The sequence below is a fragment of the Rutidosis leptorrhynchoides genome, chromosome 3, assembly GCF_046630445.1.
Source record: "Rutidosis leptorrhynchoides isolate AG116_Rl617_1_P2 chromosome 3, CSIRO_AGI_Rlap_v1, whole genome shotgun sequence".
NCBI classification, from domain to species: domain Eukaryota; kingdom Viridiplantae; phylum Streptophyta; class Magnoliopsida; order Asterales; family Asteraceae; genus Rutidosis; species Rutidosis leptorrhynchoides.
Genome location: NC_092335.1, coordinates 328,575,994 through 328,593,035, shown reverse-complemented (window position 1 = coordinate 328,593,035; position 17,042 = coordinate 328,575,994).

Here is a 17,042-nt window from a genome sequence, read left to right as displayed (position 1 = left end):
CAGATACTGAATAATTTGGATTCTTTGAAGGCAGGTTTAGTCTTTGTGATTTATCCACAGCCTCCTTCATACTTTGCTCAATCCGTTTTCCAGTTCTAAACCTTCTCTTTTTCTGAGCTTTGCCAACACACTATTCTTTATCATCAAACTTTTGGCTGTTAAGGTCGTTTACAGTTTTTGCTGCTTCATCAGCATTCAAAGTTATCATAACCGAATCGTTGATTATCAATCCGAGGTGTTTTCAAAAGTTTGAAGGGTTTGCATGAAGATTGTAATTGTCAAGATACATATGATGTTCTAGAATTTTGAACGATACAAATTTTTTTTTCTTTCTGGGTTTATGAATAGAAGTGATGTTCTAGCACAGTTTTGAAGTCAATGTATAGCATTTGAAAGATGTAAGAATCTAAGAGTGATGTTTTCTGTTAAATCTTGGCTTGGATTCTGATTTTTCAAAATCAGAATATGTAATTGAATTTGTATGGAAACGATTGTATATCGCTGTGAGCATAGTTAATAATTTTTGAATCAAAGTTGAAGAATGTACAGTATAACATATTAATTGTGAACTTATATATTTCCCGAGTATTACCTACCCGTTAAAGATTTCACAATTAATACTTTGTACAAAAGAATTTTTTTTACCGTCTTTATGAAAATATATGTATGTATATTTTCTTCAGATGTAATACATATTTGATTTGTTAATATCATATTAAGCTCATTTAATTTTTGAATTGAATGAATAATCTCTAAAACATTAAAGATTACATAATCTTCGCGGAGTATTTCACTAATGAAATCAATACTTCATTATTTATTCTTATTCCTCGGTGAAGGATGTTGATGCTCGTGGAATTCTTCTGAACTTCATAAGATATAAATGATGTTTTCTAGAAAGTTTCAAGTACATCGAAGATAAAAGTGTAAAATCAAACATGTAATTGATTAATACACTAAGTTCATTATGAAATGGAATTCATTGAGTTGAAACAGATATTTGTAGTTAACGATGGTTAAGTTGTTAATGAAGGATGTACATCATAGCATATTAGTAATATGAATTAACCGAGTAGTATCTACCCCTTAAAATTCACACGTAATAGCTTAGTACGAAAAGATTCATGATAGTTTTAAAATTTATATATATAAGATATACATATAAATTCTTTAGATGAATTGAGTTATTACTTCATAACTCATTGATACAATATACTCGTTGTTGACTCTTAATGATGTCCACGGTGCTATCTTGAACCGACAGAGCTTGTGATGTTAGAGGTGCTGCTGATTCTGACGATGTTGACAGCACTGACTGTGCTGGTGAGGCTAAGGGTATTGTTGATGATGTTGGTAAAACAAGTCTAGCTTGTATCTTACACCATTCGGATAAGGGTTTCTACTCTATTTGATTTAGGGTTAAGGCTAGAATAGATAATCTCTAAACTTTAGAAATTACATAATCGCCGTAGAATGTTTCTCCGATGAAGTTATGAATCCATACTTCATCGTTTGTCGTTGCTGGTACTTCTTGGTACCTATGGTGCGTATGATGTTGATATCCGAGGTACAAATTGTGATGTTGAGGCGTGTGATGCGGATGTGGTTGTTGGTGGTGGTAATGATCGTGTTGGTGTGGATGATGGTGGTACCGGTTATGCTGCGGGTGCTGCTGCTAGTGTTCGTAACCCTTGTACCATATTCTCCAAAGTCACTACCCGAGCACGAAGCTCGTTGACTTCTTCTATTATACCGGGATGATCGGTGGTTCGGACGATCGGATAAATAAGATTTATAATATGGGATAGTATATAATCATGATGAGATACTCTGGAAATGAGAGAGAAAATAGTATTACGAATTGGTTCGCCGGTAAGTGCTTCAGGTTCTTCGCCAAGAGGTGAATGTGGTGGATGGAAGGGATCACCTTCTTCTTGTCTCCAATGATTAAGTAGGCTACGAACCCATCCCCAATTCATCCAGAATAGGTGATGGCTGATTGGTTGATCCATTCCGGTTACACTTTCTTCAGAGTTCAGGTGAATATCCATATCGGAATAGCTGTCGGAATTTAAGGAATTTGAACTAGATATGAAATCCATCTTGTATAATTAGAGAGATGATTTTTGATATAAAATAGATTATAGAATTTGATTGGTACTCTTCAATACATAATTTACATATGTATATATAATACCAAAATCCCGTAAATTACGGAGAAATTTTTGGAAGATGGCAGTCAAAGTTTACTGTAATAGATATGCCAAGATATGAATTTTGTCTATACACTATCTATGCAATCAATGCAATAAAATGTGTTTAGACTTAAGATGATAGACAGGTAATTTCTGACAAGGAATGATAAGCAAAACTTTTAACATGCAGACACAGTCTAAGTCCAGACTTACTAATGCATCCTAACAACTATCAGTTAGACATACTTATGCAAGACCTGGTTCACTAGGACCAAAAGCTCTTATACCAACTGTGACGATCGCTCCAAATCCATATGGACGAACACGTCATTCATTGATTTCATTGCGAGGTATTTGACCTCTATATGATACGTTTTGTAAACATTGCATTCTTTTGAAAAGGCACACCATAAATGAATATCTGAATCAAAGGTTTTCGACATCTGATGATTTCTACATATAGACAATCACCGTATATAATAGTTTACAATAGTACTTCCGTTGACAATGCAGTCAAAATAAGGTACATGATGATGAATTGGTGAATGCAACGTTTTCTTGAAAAAATATGCCATATAAGACTCCATGTACATAGCTTGTCTATCATATAAGCAAACAGCGGAAGACTTCTAGGGAACCTGAGAATAAACATGCTAACAAGTGTCAACACAAAGGTTGGTGAGTTCATAGTTTGTATGTTTCGCATAATCTGTATATAAAGATGGATCACAAGATTTTAGTTGTTTCATCTAGAAACGTTTATCAATAGATTCTACATAACAGAGCACCCTGGTAACTAAACTTTAACGTTATAATGATAAATACCCCATTCATTTTAATACACGCAACCAACGTGTCCTAAACTCAAATAACACACGTCCGTTAAAAGGCTAGCGCTCTAGCTCGGACGGGGATGTCAAGCCCTATGGATCCATATACTACTACTCGCGCCCACCAGTTCTTATAACCGGCAGTTACTAGTTACCAAAGCTAAGGGATTTTCGGTTCAAACTCAGTGTAGAATTTAGTATGTACTTGTATCCATTGTGTTTAAAATAAATTGCATGTATTCTCAGTCCAAAAATATATATTGCAAAAGCAATTAAAAAGGGATCAATGAAACTCACGCATATAAATATTGTAAAACTGTTAATAAAGCATTTGCATGTATTCTCAGCCCAAAAATGTAAAGGGTAAAAAGGGCAAATGAAACTCACGCATATAAATATTGTAAAATAGTTAATAAAGCATTTGCATGTATTCTCAGCCCAAAAATGTAAAGGGTAAAAAGGGCAAATGAAACTCACCTTAGCAGCATATAAAGTTGTTCACCAAAATGTGACCGAAACTCGGATTACCAATTAATCGTAGATCTCAACCTAGAGAACATATGTTGGTCAATAAATGTCTATTAAGCTAGGTCAGGTCATAGTGTATCACAATCCTAATGCTCGAGATCGCCATATAATAGTTATCCAAAGTCGTTTCAAAAAGTCAATTTTGACAATAGTTCAACAAAACGAGACGTGCCTTATATAAGGATTCATTTACTCGATTGGTAATATTCAAAAATCTATTTTATCAATCTCGTAAACAAGTTGTATAAGTATTAATTGCATATTCAAAAAGCAATTCCAATTAATGTCAATTATAATTCAGTTGACCATATCTTTTGATTCGTTCCTCGAAACTATTCGATATCTAAATGAAAAGTTATTGATTTTTCGCCAGCTTTCCAAAAACATGTATATCATATACCTTTTACCAGTAATATATGTATTTAATTAGTGATTCATTATAAACTGTCTAAAGAACGAAATTTAGCATACAATCATATATAAATATATATACTCGAGCACTAGACATGGATACATAATTAATATATAAAAGATAAGATATGAGTGCTTACGTATCAGTATTGAGATTCAATATTGTAGGAAAGTACGTAGACGTAACGGAGATGATAAACACTAGGTTTGATTCACAAATATACCCCCGAACATTACCCATAACCTCCTTGGAAATAACCCATAATTTCCTTAGCTCTATCCCGCTTGAAAACCATTTTGAAAGTGACACGCTCATAACCTCGTCGTAGTATTTTATGTATAATACTAATTAATATTAATAATATTAATAATAATAAGATTAATAATAATATTAATCTTAATAATAATAATAATAATAATAATAATAATAATAATAATAATAATAATAATAATAATAATAATAATAATAATAATAATAATAATTATAAATACGGAGTAATATAAGATTAGAAAAGAAGTGTGAAAACTGAGCAATTTATAGAACCTTTTCTGAAAAAGTACCTCATGCGATCGCATGGGATTTGTGCTTCAAGGCCATGCGATCGCATGGCCCTCTGATCCAGCTCACAAACTTTTAACTTTTTGTTTGTCGACATAATTTTATATAATATTATATATATATATTTAATTTATATAATTAATTATATATTATATTAAATTCACATGCATAGTTAACTTGTAATTTTTGTTCCGATAAGTCGTACGTCATCACTCGACTTATGTCCCGGTTCTGGTTTTTCAAATGTCCTTTCGTACGCTGAGAAAACTTGTATTTTACATTTCGTGTCACGTACCTTTGTCAAAATATAGCCTTAAATTATCCCTAAACTATACCACTCAAAGTATATCTTAAACTTTCGAGTATTTTGATCATTTACTTCTATAAATCATCGTCTCGCTATTTGTTAATATATATATATATATATATATAATAACAATTCGTTTTTATGACCAAGTTAATATTATATTTTATCATATTGTTAAATATATATTTTCGATATTAATAAACACGTTTTAAAATACATATCGCAAGTTATTCATATCTAATTCCAACAGTTGATATTCCTTATTATTGTATGTGTCCAAATTACGTTATTTAAACAAACACTTTACCATTTATTCTGAATACCGTTAAGAATGAATGATTTTCCAAATCAACATGGACTTTACAACAGAGACCCGTAATAATATCATAATCCTTAAGGGACTCAATAATTATCTTTTAATTCAATCGTTTGGCATAATCTTTTAACTCTGTATCTAAATATATCAATCAGATAATCAAACCAATAGGTTTAATGCACAGTATCATATACTCAACACTTTGTTTTGTTTTCAAGTTATGGTATATATATGTATCTATTTACCTATAATTGTTCGCGAATTGTCAAGAACAACCAAAAGGTATTTGAATATATGAAAGTAGTTCAAAAATTTTGAGATTCAGTTTTACAGACTTTGCTTATCGTGTCGGAAATGTTAATCATACAAAGATTAAATTTAAATTTAGTCAAAAATTTCCGGGTCATCACAATTTGGTTCATTAAGGTATGCGCCATGCGCATTGCTTCCGGGACGTTGGGTGGCTTAGACGAGGTGACATTTTCCTTAATGCTCTTAGGAAGTCCCCAGAAGTACCTTTCCATTCGCTTAAACTCCGGGGTAACCATCGTTGGACACATCAGGGCTAGTTCCAAAAACCTCCGGTTGTAACTATCAAGGTCGTTCCCAACAACCTTTAGTTGCATAAATTCAATCTCCATCTTCTGGATCTCGGTCCTAGGGCAATATTCCTCAATCAGGGCCCCTTTGAACTCCTCCCATGGGGTAGCAAACGCCTCATCAATACCCTTTGCTTGAGCCAACGTGTTCCACCATGTTAGTGTACATGAAGCAAACTTGGTTTTATTCGCCTCTGAACAGTTACTAACTCGAAACACAGATTCTAACTTCTCAAACCATCTAGTGAGACCAACCGGCCCCTTCGTTCCACTAAAGTTATGAGGTTTACAGCTTTGAAACTCTTTGTATGTGCACCCATTACGAATGGGCTGGTTAACCGGTGGCAGTGGAGCTTGGAGGTTTCTTTCTGCTAAAGTTGTGGCGACCCGTTCATTGATCATCTCCTCGATTTGGGCTGCGGTAGGTGCTGATCGTCCGTTGGCCATGGTGTTCTAAACAAAAATTTTAACTCAAGTCAAAATCCAGTATTCAAATAGTAATAATACAGTATATGGTAACCAACATGGAATCGACACATCACATGTTTATTAAGTAATGCAACCACGTACAAATACCATAGAATCATCATACAGTAACGTAAATAGAACATCGTGCAAGAATTAAATAACGCAAGGTTTCCATTCATTAATAATAAGTTTCATACATCTGTATAGGTTCGTACAATACATAAGTAAAACATAAAACTACAACTAGATTACATAATGAAATCTACTACAAAAGCCCTACGGTGACGGTGGGTGTAGGATGTCCAATACGTGGGACATCTGGTCCTCGAGCTCAGTTACCCGAGCACGGAGGATCTCTACCTCCCTCATCAGTTCCTCGACAGAGGTAGATGGTGGGGCAGGCGGTGCAGTCGGTACGGGTGGTGCTGGTGGAGCTGGTGGTGCAGACGGTCCGGCTCTAGAAGTAGAGGCTGCGAAGCGGTAAGGCTTACGGATGAAGGGATCAGCAGGATACGGCACAAGCCGCTTACGGGCGGTAATCCTACAACGCCGACCATATGCGTCAGTGAATGTTCGACCTCCGTTGATCCCTGTAATGACGGTACCATCGAAACGGTACCGCTTCTTCGGCGGGGTGGAGGGTGGCTGTACAGGTGCATCATCAGGGTCCTCCTCATCGGAGTCATCGTCACTAGAGTCATCTGTGGATGAGTTGTTGGATGACGAGTCATTTGAATCATGTGGAGGTGGCTGCACGGGTGGCTGTACTGGCTCTCCTCGGGCGGCCATCATCTGTCGGTATCGGGCGGGTCCGATCAGCACGAGACGTCCATCAGGAGTGCGTCGGCACCAATGACGATACTGATTACGGAATGGGCCTTCCCCAAATTCCGCGGGAATCAAAACACCACCAGGATGGTGCTGTGGCTCCTGAGGTACTGGGGCTAGTGGAGCCGGAATCTCCGGGAGGTCCTCGTCTCCGTCGGAGGTAACCATCGGGCCAGGTGCATGACTACTAGCTCTGGAGGACGAAGCGCCTGGGTCACTAGAGGGTGTCACTGACGGGATCTGAGGATCGACAACAGTGGCAGGAGAAGTGGCTAATGAGTCTGTGTCGCTGCCCAAAATGATAGCAGGTGGAATATCCGACATCTGAACAAGGAAAATAACTTTCCTTGTCAGTAAGTCATAAAGCAAGCACGTATTAGGCCAAGTAACTATGACAGTCTAGATCATGTGTAACAGTAAGTAGCATGGCAATAATGATAAGTATCATGCAATCGAAAGCAGATAATAGTATGCAGTAGTGAAATCATGTAATAGCATGCGGCATATAGTAGTAAAAGTAAGCAGCAGCATGCAGCAAGTTCAGCGGAAACAAGTAAACTAGCAAGTTGTAGATTAGTCCTATTAGTGAATCCTACTCGGGTCGGTCCAGACTCACTAATGCAACCTAATTCCCTACAACCAATGCTCTGATACCAAATTTGATGCCCCGTACTAAATCATCATGTACAGACCATCAACAACAGGATCATTACAAGGTCAAACACTATATGCTATTTCAAAACAAGTTGCATTCATGATAAAAGGTGACGTCATAACTAACGTCGAATGTTTTACATCAAAAGTATGCTTCAATGAATAGAAGCAAGGATAATAGTATGTGACCCATAGGTCGTTACAAATCATAGTTTCAAAAGTAATAATGTTTATGAATGCAAGATAAACGTTCATGCGGTGACATCTCTAAAGCAGCGGGTGTCTACAGCAAGACTAGTACAACAACGGAAGCGGCTAACCTTAAGCACCTGAGAAAAACATGCTTAAAAACATCAACACAAAGGTTGGTGAGCTATAGTTTAAGTATAACAGTAAAGTAATGTAGGCCACGAGATTTCAGTGCTTCAACAAGCGTTTCAAAATAGAATGATAAAGTATATGTTTAACCGTGGGCACTTGGTAACTAACTTAACGTTTATAACTCCCTGAAAGTACACTTGGCGAGTGCGTATGTTTACGAAGTATTAAACACCCATTAAATACTAGCGCTACTAGCCCGAGTGGGGATGTCAAACTCTATGGATCCATATCTAAGATTCGCGTTTACCGGTTCAAAAACCAATGACTAAACGTTACCGAGCTAAAGGGAATGTTTATGCCGTTGTATAACCCACACATATATAAAGTTTAAGTACTCATGCCTAGTATGTAAAATGTAAAACACGCATGCATTCTCAGTCCCAAAATAGTTAAAGTAAAAAGGGATGCTATAACTCACAATGATAAAGTAGTAAAAGTCGTTACGCGGTATAGTAAGCAAAGTTGTTGGTCCGAAAGTCCTCAACCTAGGTAAAAAGGTGCTAAGTCTGTAGGTTGTTCCCAAAAGTGTAAATGTATGCAAATTAGGTCTTAAGTATCATCATCATTCATTATTATGTCTAAAGGGTAAAGTAAGTTTTAAATCAAGATTAGGGTTTAAAACAAAGGCTGACTTCGTTTAGTCGCCACAGCCTCTATACAAATGGAAATGAGGTGAGACCAGTGGCCATGGCTCCGTATATGAGTCCCCTAGGTACTGACCAATTTCCAGATCCAAACTCATCTTCGTTTGACCGTGGTGATGGTTTAAGTGCGAGTAGGTCAGAATTTTCAGCACAACGTTAAAAGGACATAGTGAAACTCGGAGGGCCATAGATCCTAAACCGTAACTCGGATTAAGATGAGTCTTAAACGAAAAATCATCTACTCGAACAGAGATAACTGAAAATAAACTTTACAGTAGCCCAGATATTCTGATCAGACCCGAAAAACAGTAGGTTAAGTCTTCCGGTGGGTTCTTGGTGCTTGATGCTCATCACGATTCTCATCCTTGATGCATATAACTTCAAGTGTACAACTCGTTGATGTGTTTGCATCATCTCAACCAAGGTTTAACCATCATAACACTAGTGTAAGTCTATGATATGAAGCACAACCCACTTAAGAGTTGTATGAAGTTTGATGAACCAAAGTTGCATCAAGATCATAGATTCAACACATGCATGAATTATAAAAGTAATATTAAGCTACAAACTTGAGAGTAAACTTATAAAATCAAGATCTTAAGTTATAGAACATAGTTCTTAGTTAGATCTTGAAGATCCTAGACCCAAAAGTCTAGATCAAACATAAGTGTACAAAGTTATAATTTAAAAAGTTTCATTTGCATGTTCTTGAACTTGTAAAGTTAACTTTAGTTCAAGATAAATGAGATCAATGTTAACTAGTAACACTTTGACCATTATAACAAGAATCATGAAATTTAAAAGTGTATGAAATGAAGAAATAAACTAAATTTATAAGTAATAAGTTCATGGTTATTCATACTTTAAAGATTCAAGCCAAGGCTTTGATCCTTAAGAAAGTAAACCTAAGTTCACCAACATGAATGCATGTATGATTTTTAGAACTCATGAGCTTTAAATCTTTAAAACATTAATTGTAGAACCATAAACTAGAAAGTTTAGATTCTTGCTTGTTCTTGAAATAACAAGATAATATGAAGAACAAACTAGGAAGTTTGATTCTTAAAAATAACAAATAACTACAAGAAAGTAATCAACAACAAGAACAAGTAATTAAACAACAACAAGATTAAGTAAAAGAATGATGATGGTGGCGGTTTTTAAGAGAGAAAAAGAAGAGGAAATAAGCCTTGTTACTTACCAAGTAGAGAGAAAAATGAGAGCAAATGAAAGTGTGCAAGTATGTGTAAGTAAAAGTGAGATGATACTAGAGAATATATAGTCAAAATTTAAAACAAAACCCCCTCCCAAGGCTCCCCTTGGCCGACGGTTTTGGCCACCCAATGGGGGTGGTCAACATGCTATATTCTTGTATTGGGGTGTGGTGTTATTGTTGAATGGTAAAAGTTAAATATATGGGGGAAAAGTTACTAGCATGCTTGTAAGTAATTTGTCTTCCACCTAAGTTAATTATTCCAAGTTTATTATTAACTAGTAATTAGCATAATATGGGCTCCTAGTAGTCCATCAAGAGAAGTAGGGTGGGCTTCCAAGTCCATTAACATGTATCCAATTACAAAAGCCCAAGTCTTAAGCAAGAAATTAACAATTAGTCAAATAAAGCCCAAGTAATTAACTACTAACCTTGGTTAATTAAAATGATTAATAATAATTAATCATGAATGTAAATAATATTTAAAATATTATTCGTGAAGAGTACGTGTGTCGCAAAGACTAGTCGGGCCATGTATAGTCAAGTATGGTAACAAGTAAATGTACATAAATACATTTATTAAAACGCAAGCATTAATAATAAATATTAATAAATAAACGTTGGAAAATCCAGGGTCGTTACATTTGTTTTGCAATAGTGAAATTAGTCATAATAGTTGGTGGAATTATAGTAGTTCCATGAATTTATCTTGAGGCTTTTAAGTGATCTTTCATAGAAAATTTTAGATTATTCATTGTATATTTTTAAGTGTTCTAAGTTATTCACCAATAAATGGCCGTCAACGTCTAGGTTTCGACAGGACCCTTTAAATCGGAAGCCCAGCAACATTTCCCTAAAGGAGGACAGTCACCACTTATCTTTGGTGTTTTAGTTTTAATTTGTGTTCTTATGATTCCACTGTGATCCCCGACAGCGGCGCTAAAAAGTTGATGTGTCAAAAGTGTGTGCAGTGGTGCTTTATCTTTTAATCGAACTTTTAAATTTATAATATCTTATTTACGGTTTACTTTTAACACCCTAACGAGCAACAAAACCCGATAAGATGTAATTTAGTTTTTAGTAAGCTAAAGTTCGTCCCAAGAGAAAGACTGGATTTAGAAGATACAATTTTGATTTCAAGATTTTAATTGCTTTGATTAACAAGGAAATATAGAACAAATAAATTGCAGGTAAATAAACTGAAGAAATACACAAGATTAAATAGAACACATGGTTAAACCTTTCACACCTTGCTCACAATTGAATTTGAATTTAAACCAAACTCAGATGTAATAATGACCTAAGAATATCTAATCCAAGACTAGTTGATCAGGTTAATCCTAGAATAGATGTCTAGATTTGCTGCTTGTTTAAGACCTAATAATAGATTTAGTGTGATTAACCAAACCCTGATTATAGTTACTAGCTACAATCCTCACTATTATAATGATCCGATTTTATTAGATTTAAGTTTACTAAGTTTTAAACCTAGTGATGTTCTAGTTAAAACTTAATAGTGATTGTTTATATAAATTAGACTAATCTAATAGTGGTATTTTAATCAGACATAAGACATAACAGGAAATCCAGAGATTCTGTCAAATATAAATATTTCTGTAATTAATGGATAAAGCCGGCAGCTTGGTCAATGAAGCCGGCGACTTCGTTGACTTTGTTGAATAATTTCTCCGAATATTGTTTTATTATATCTGAGTATAAATCGTAACAAATCTGCATCATAATATTATGAAGCCGGCGGCTCTGACAGCGACTTTATACACCAGATTCGGTTTTCTGTTTTCTTTCATGCAATTCGAATAATTGAGCAATGATCACAAGGTGTTACATAGTTTAAGCTATGTAAGGTTATTAGCCCATAACTAAAGTAATAATAAATAAAAATCATAGATTAATGGAAGAAATCATACCGACATAAAAGGAACTGAAAAACAAATACTTGAATGAATAACTTGAATGTTGGAAATAAGCAAAACCCTAACTAATTCGTGTTTTTGCATCTGAATGCAGAGTACAAGAGTTCTGAACTGAATAAGACTGACCCTAAGGCCTCTATTTATAGTTTCTGAAACCGCCAACCCAAGCCGGCGGCTTGGATGGGAAGCCGACGGCTTCCCTTGACTTGGATTGAGGCCTACGTAAAACGTGTTCTTGAAGCATACGACGTATCTTTCTGTATAACTTAATCCGAAGGCTTTATGGTGAAGCCGACGGCTTGACTTCTTCCGAATCAAGGCGAGAATAACTTCTAAATTTATCTTGAACTTGGGCAACATGAAGTTTAAACCGTGTGAAATAAGCCGATGACTTTAGTGTGAAGCCGGTGGCTTGGCTGTATTTTGCTTGGTCACCAAGTTCTTCAATATCTGTGATCAAATCTGGAACATTCTGGAACAAGACATGGAAGCCGGTGGCTTCAAAGCCTTCATGCTGGCGGCTTCATCGAGTTTTCTGCAATTTTTTATTGTTTTTGCTCGTATTTGATACATAACTTCAACAAAATATTAAAAATACCTATTTTCCCGCTTTTACCCGTTTTAGAGTGTTTTAGTATTAAAATGGTTTCAAAATACCAAGATAACTCCTCAAAATATTATCAAAATACTGTATAATTTAGGTGTTATCAGAGGCTTATGTGATAATCAATCTTCTTTTTCTTTTTGTCAGCATAAGCCTTGAATCTAGAATGTAAGGCATCATTGAGTTCCTACTGTCTCTTCTGATGCCTTTCTACTTTTATTTTCAACTTTCTTTTAATAGATTGAGAAACAACAAAAGATTCAGCCAGCTGGGCAGCAATAACAGCATCACTGGGCTTACTGTCAGAACTAATATCATCAGCAGATGTGTTAGGCCTGCTAGGTTAAGATTCACCAATACCCCTTACACCTGCTTCAGTATGAGCATTGCTGGCCTTAGGACCAGTATTTCCTTGATCATTTCCATCATCATCACCATCACCATCTCTCTTCTGCTGCTTTGGCGCTTTTTCATGCTCATGCTCCCCCTCAGATTGTTTTCTTTTCTTATCCTTCTTATTTTTCTTCTCCCCTTTTTTGTCATTAGCAGGTGTAGAAGTATAGCCAGGGGAAGAATTACCTCAAGGTCACTGATCGAACATAAATCTGTGGCTATGGCAAAGATACGTCCGAGTGCAAGATAAGGGTTTTTAGATGTCAGTAGCGTTAACACTTCGGTCCTCGGTTAGCATGGATAACCCTTATTGAGATGATGATCTACGAAAGGGCGGTTATGGCTGATTGTTGGCGAGGGAAATCCCTACATATGGTGTAGGTAAAACCCTAGGTGAGGGGCTTCAGGCCGTACCTCATAATCCATAGAGGATGTTGTGTGTGATTGTTAAATCATTATCACATGCTGTGTTGAATGAAAGAGGTTAGGGTTACATTAATAGTGAAACCCTAACCCTTAAAGCCCCTTAACTCATCTAGATCCTTCCCAAATAATAGCCATAAATAAAGAAATTATGGTTGTGAAAGGATCACAGTTAAGTAAGGTATGATTGTTTCTTGTGCACTAAGCAAAGCTGTGTGCACCCCTTCTAATTGCCTTGGTGCACCTTGTCTAGGCGCACATCGCACTCCTTTCTGGTCACACCGCTTTTTTTGGCGCACCCACATTTGTGCGCACCTCGTCTACGTGTACCTCATCTGAGCGCATCATCGTCTGTGCGCACCTTGGAATTAGTGCAGGACTTTAATTAGTAACCGTGTGCAAGCACGTGATATGCATGAGCGCCTAATGCAGAAATAGGCGTATCATCAAGTCCCCCAAGTTCGGTATGATAGATTGCAAAGATATCATATCGAACTTCTACATATGCCACCGCACGTAACCCAATATAGCATTAACATGAAATCGTAAGTCACCAGACAATGGCGCTATTTGCAATGCAGCAAAATGCAACGTGATAACATGCCAAGTAGTCACACAATACGTAATGTGGCCATGCACGCATTATGATGAGCATAATCGTTGTGCGCGTCTTACGTGCCAAGCATACATGCATAATACACGTGTGTAACAATGATGCGTAATGACTATTTCATGCGCTATGTGATAACACGTAATGCGCCTAAACATCACGAAGACTGAATTCATGTTGATTGCAGTAAATGAGAGTTTAAGGGTCTACGAATTTAACTCTCTGCTCCGGTTACCATGAATAACCCTAACCTAGATGATGTTCTAGAGAGGGTGGTTAAATAAGTCCACCATCGTTAGCTTGACCGTAATGATGGCCGATGGTATTCGTAGTGTTTATGTTCGAAGAACAAACCTGTTACCGTAATTAGTTTTCTAGATGCAATCGGTAATCGAGTAATACAGAAAACGTTATCGTACTTTGTAAACGTAGCTCAGGATTTAGTCGGTCTTCGAATATCCCAAAATAAATCTTCACCGTATACGTAAAACAAAGAATGCTACATGCGTTTTACCAAAAAGACAGTATACTAGTATAGTAGACTACCACTCCCCCAGTTCGGTATGACATAGTGAAACATGTCGTGTCGAACTATTGCAAGAATGTCCATGAGTATTACACATTCATGGACTTACAAAGAATATCCATGAGCATTAACCGACCATGGATTTACAAAGAACTGCCATACGTCCATGGACTTACAAAGAATTGTCATGCATCCATGGACTTTAAAAATATTGGCCATGAGCATTATATGATCATGGACTTAGTAAGAGATGCCATGGGCAATACGCGACCATGGACTTAGTGAAGAGTGGGCCATAGAACACAGTCATGGTCTACTCATAAATCATACTCTCGTAAAATGATGCTTTCTTAAAGCAAACAATGTTCGAAATTCTCAATTTGCATTCAAGACATCTCGCTAGCGACTTTGAGTTCCGAATCTCAAGGCCACGTTGAGGCATCTCCAGCTATACGCGTTGGAGGCATCTTGGAGCAACAATACGAAAAATCAGAGATCACAGTTGCGAGCTCCGTACTTGGTCATATTGAGGAATCCTTGCTGTAACGCGAAGGTAATCGTACATGCATGCACCATCCACAGGTTCTTTGCACAGGCAAGCCAATTCCTGTCCATTTATACTCAAGATCTACGTATATGTGTTCGAGTACTGTGTTGCTGCGGAACGTTTTCGCACTACAAGAAATATGAATATATAAGACCCCCATAAGTGTCCTAAAATGTGCCGTTTTAGGACCTTTCACTTGAAAGGACGCACCGAAATGGCGTCTCCTATAAGACGGTTGTATAAAGTGAAAAGGGTCCTAAAACTCATATATGATTATAAGACCTTTGTTTGAGTCATATAAACAACATAGAAGGGGTCCTTATAGAGTGATATATTACGACACTTTATAATATTTTGAGACGCACAAAAGGGTCTTTAAAACACTATATACGACACTAAATCTGTATTGTTAGACCATATTAGGACCCAAAAAAGTGTTTTAATATAAAGATAAATTATGTTAGTACCAATAAAAGGGTCCTAAGATAAATATAAACTATTTAAGTACAAAAAAAAGAGTCGTATTATGAAAATATAGTACATTAGTACCAAGAAAAAAGAGTCCTAATATAAAGGTAACTTACATTAGTACCAATAAAAGGGTCGTAAAATATTGATGTACTACTTACGACCACAAAAAAGAGTCCCAACATAGCTAGATGTTAATTTAGTACCACAAAAAGCGTTCTAATCTAGAAATGAATTTGGAAATCAAATTAATTAAAAATTTCATTAAATATAAAAAAAGATTTAATACATAATATTGTTGCAAATAGCACTAAACATATGTAACTTAAACAATATAATTTCCAACATAAGAGTAATGTAATAATTGGTGATTAATGAAAAGCATCAAGTCATAAAGCATAAGTATGAGGTCTTCATTAAATCTTCTCAATCGAAAGGTGATAATAATATACTTGAATCCATGACTCTTAGACAAATGTGAAAACTGCCACTTGAAACCACGCTCTGTAGTCAGTAATCAGCATAAACGAAAATGAATTACCATTAAATACAATACAATTTCCATAGGCCACAAATTTTAGAAACATAGAGAAATTACTTTGTAAGACGGATGTAAAGGTCCTTTTGTGAAAATGAATATAAGTAATGACTACAGGTGCACAATTCAGGTGACCTTTTTAAACAGATATAACCTTCAAATAAAGTCAACTTGTATCAGTATAAATACATATTTAAGGATCAAATTGGTCATATATTGCAATGGGTCCAGATTGAATGATTCAATAACAGATATATGGTGTAAGATCCTGAATTTTGTGCATCAGAAAATGTTCCTGAAAGTGTCAGTAAATGTGTGCATCAGAAAGCGCCACTAAAAGTGAACCTAACACTTATGCATTTTCAGAATTTACATCAGAATCAGAATAAGAATCTGTCAACCTCAGTCCCAGAACTTTTAATTTGAATCTGGAAACTGAAATTCGGTTAAAGAGCTGAAGGTATCGCGTTTGGAGCACTTGTATCGCGTTCTGGTGCGTCGCGAAACGCGACAGATTAGGTTGAAACGTGACGGCTTGGAAATCCCACACCTGACCACTTTATCGCGTATTGGGTGAGTTTGTCGTGTCCTGGGTGTCGCGAAACGCGACAAAGTTTCTGAATTGACTTTCTTTACCCGTTTTTAAGGGTATATTTTGGGGTGTTTTAGTCTTTTCACATTGTGGACGGTTTGAGGCCTTAAGAACTGATCCAAAGCTCAACCCTATCTCATTTCTCACTCTCTCAACTACACACATTCAATTTAGAGAGAGAAAGAGAGTTCTAGAGAGAGAACTTAGTTTGAAGAAGAAGAAGGGTGAATCGGGTCAAGTCGCGAGTATTAAAGTTGTTCATCTCGTTCTTGGCTATGTTTTGGTAGTATTGGTAAGCTCTAACTCCGAATTTCATTATTTGATTTTGATATTCAAATTAGGGTTTGAGCTTGATTTTGTTAGAAACCCTTTAATGGTTGTGAAATGGGTTTGTTGTGGTTAGTAGATGGGTTTTGACCCGTTATTGGTGGGTTAGGGTTTGGTGACGAATTTGATCATGATTTTGGGTGTAAT